Source organism: Mustelus asterias, chromosome 8 (assembly GCF_964213995.1).
Source record: "Mustelus asterias chromosome 8, sMusAst1.hap1.1, whole genome shotgun sequence".
NCBI classification, from domain to species: domain Eukaryota; kingdom Metazoa; phylum Chordata; class Chondrichthyes; order Carcharhiniformes; family Triakidae; genus Mustelus; species Mustelus asterias.
In genome coordinates this window covers 28,483,550-28,487,082 of record NC_135808.1, presented here as the reverse complement: position 1 = coordinate 28,487,082, position 3,533 = coordinate 28,483,550, and the positions used below count along the sequence as shown (strand labels likewise).

The window sequence follows — 3,533 nt, the reverse complement described above, 5'->3', positions numbered from 1 at the left end:
TTTTAAAACCATGCTACCTTGTTTATTCTTCACACTGCATCTACATACAAGTATGTTATCCTTTAAGTCTTTGCTGTTAGCTCTCCCAGTGCATGTATGCTGTCCCTGTATGCTGTCTAAAACCGAAGAGAATTGTAAAATAATCGCTTTCATGCGCCATGTTCATTCTGAAAGCTTTTCACAGGACGCAAAAGCCTTTCTAAATCTCACATTTTCCATCACTATATTTATTGATTCAATCATTTGCCATACAGTTCACTCGCACTTTTCAACAGGTAAGATTTCAGATCAACGCTCATGAACACCAGCTGACGACCTCTGAGTGCAAAACAACATCTATTTTGCAAATACAACTCAATTGTTCACTTACCATTACAGTAAAGACGTGTTGTAGAAATCATCTCAAATGAAAAACAATTGTGGTGGAACCTTTGATTCAAAACGTCCACTCGATTTCTTTCTCCACAGATGTCGACAGACCGTGGTGCTGTTCCTACTTCATGTTCAGTTAGCCATACTAGTTTCCAGTAAAATGCCGTATCGCCATCGCGTCAAGGCACTTCCAGCAATTAGCTCATGCTGAGTCAGAAAGATAGAGGTGTGCCTGTTCAAACAGGTTCAATGCACATCGTGTGAAAGGGACCCGTGCAGCCCCAGAAAAAAAGATGAGAGCCAACAAACTCCACGGTGTTACTGAAAGCGTGAGATGATGCAATATGACAAGTAAGTGAGGATAGAATGGAAGCAGCGAAGTAAAGGAACAAGAAAATGATCAATACCAGCACAGGAACAGGTCATTCGGCCAACCAGCCTTCCCCAATTTCAAATCCTAATTCAGACCCTCTATTTGTTGCCCAGACGCGGTTTCTATCTCTCTGTTTTCCTCCCGTTCATGTGTCTATCAAGATACCCTGGAACGTTGCTAACATGCCTGCTTCCACCACCTCCACTGGCAATGCGTTCCAGGCACCCAGCATCGTCTATGTGAAAACCTTCCTCGTACGTCTCCCCGAAACAATCCCCTCGCACCTTTAAGCTCCTGTAGCTGAACATTCCGCCCGAGGAAGAAGCCTGAACCTGTTCCCTCTCGTAATTGACCATTCCACCCTGAGAAAAAAAACTTCGCACTATCCATTCTATTTTTGTTTCTCTTAATTTTCAGATCTCCATGGGGTTCTCCTTTAGCCTCCGTCGTTCCTGTGAAAGCAACCCGAGTTTAATCCATTTCTTCTTATATCTAAAACCCTCCAGACCAGGCAACGCTCTGGTAAAACTTATTTGCACCCTCTCCAACGCATTCCCGTCTGTGGAAAGCAGAACTGCACGCAATATTCCAATTGTCTGAACGAAAGTTTCATACAGCTGTAACAGAAGCGAGTTTGAAGGGGGTGGGGCGGTGGGAAGTGCGGGTATGTGGAATGTGGTCGAAGAAGCGCGTTTAAATTCTGGACCTTCAGAGGCATGCATCAAAGGATTATACATGTGACTGATCGAGAGTTTTCCGGCAGAAAAAGTATCTTCGTTTGAGCATGAGCTGCAGGAAGCGAAATATTTTGATCAACCACGGCTGCAACTCAGATTCGAATCAAGGTTACTGCACCCACAACGAAGAGCGCTAAACCACTTTTTCCATCACGGTGCCACACATAACTTGCTGCAGTGGCACCTGGCCGGGTAAATCCGTACGCCCATCGATCCCTGCAAGTGAAGTATTCCTTCTTGGCACTTTGTCACAGAAGAATAGTTTCAGCTTTCAAACCGTTGGCTGTTGAGAGAAAACCTGTTTCAGTAATGAGCCATTCAGATGGAAACTAATTTTCTAACTCTCCGCATATTATTCCAGAATTGTTCAGCACTTCTTGCATGTTCTGTTGTTAGTGCATGTTACACATGACAGAGTTTTCCTGTTCATCGCCTGCTGTCCGCAAGGCGCAGAATTGAGTGGAGGGATAATGCGTTACACAATCATTCGTCTTATTGGCGCGAATACTTTGTATTTGGTATATGTGGACTTTTTAATGCGATGGTCAAAGGCCGTGGGGACGATTTGATCGAATTCTTAACTCCGCTTCAGGCAGCCACCCCCGCACCCCCCCCCCCCCCAATCCCCTTCCCGCCCCACCCCAAACCACCCCTCCCGCCCCGCCCCCCTACCCCCCCCCCCTTCCCCCGCACTCCCCCTCTCCCCACACGCCCCCCACTCCCCGGCCCTCCGCCTCGAAAGACTGCGACAGATTTCATGAATCTTCATTTACCCAAAGTATCTAAATGCCGCGAATGGTCGAAACCAGAACGATAAACAGAAACCGTTGAGGTACACTGAATTTCTTGTAGCAGTTCTGGAAAGATGATCGGATTTCCCGAATTCTCAGCGAGCGAACTTAGCTGCTGCCAGAAACATTAAGCCTTCCCTTTCACCAAGGAATCAGTTTAGGACTTGTCTCTGAACTTAACAGAAATTAAAATCGTCACAAATCGCCATGTCATCCATAACATCCAGCGATCCTCGCATTCAAGAAAATGCGAGGAAGGCAGAAAGCAGGAAACAGCAAGTTACTTCGCCTAAAGCCTGCCAGGCGAATATGTAAATAATCATTATTTAGAAATGTTATAGAGGGGAACATGGAAGAGTTCAATGATATCAGGCCATAAATAAAAGGGAAAACTTGTTTCACAAATGTATAGGAGTCACATTTGCTTTCAATTAAAGGAAGCTGATGGATGCACTGTCCTCAAATTTCCAGGAGCCAGGTGCCATGTTGTTACTGAAAGTATTATTTCCTGGCGTAGTAAATCACATATTGACCTGGATTGAAGATTGGCTAGCTAACATAAAGCAGAGTTATATATGGCTGACAGGATGTGACCAGTGGTATGGCACATGAACAAGCTATTGGGGTCTCAACGTTTTGTCATTTTAAAAATGACTTAGATGAATTGACCGAAGCTCGTGCTTGCTTAGTTTGCTCACGAAACAAAGATTGGTAGGAAAGTAGTGTGAAGAAAATGTAGGGGGCAACTGGTTAAATGAATGTGAAAAATCTGCAAATGGAGTGTATCGTGCGATGGTCCATTATGCAGGAGTGAATTGTTTTCTGTGCTGTTTGAGCATGAGCCGCAGGAGGCGTATATTTTTTTTAGGAAAGGGAATGCCGTGACTCGGATTCGAACCGAGGTTGCTGCGGCCACAACGCAGAGTACTAACCACTATACGATCACGGCGCCACTGAATAACTGCTGTAAGTATCGCTTCCCGTTTCAAGCCATATATTCACCCAGATCTGCAACAGAAACACAGCTCTCTGGAACACAACAAAACAGAAATGCTGGAAATTAGTATCAAGTCTGCCAGTTTGTGAGAGAGAACAGCGCTCAACTCTTCTTGTCCAGATCACCCTTCGTCAGCTCCGTGCATCATTCTGCCCGCGCCAGCCAGCAACCACATTTCTGTTCGAAGTACCGATATATTCTAAAGCACCTTTCTATTTGTTAAAATAAAGCAAACTTAGCACAGATGGGTCTTTTTAATCTGG

The 3,533-nt window shown here is 45.0% G+C and overlaps 1 non-coding gene across 1 annotated transcript; it reads right to left on the bottom strand.

Moving 5' to 3' along the window:
- Window positions 1–3,150: 3,150 nt before the first annotated feature.
- On the bottom strand, window positions 3,151–3,222 carry trnah-gug (transfer RNA histidin (anticodon GUG)). The gene has a single exon. It is a non-coding gene; the product is annotated as a tRNA-His (tRNA).
- Between the last annotated feature and the right edge of the window lie 311 nt (window positions 3,223–3,533).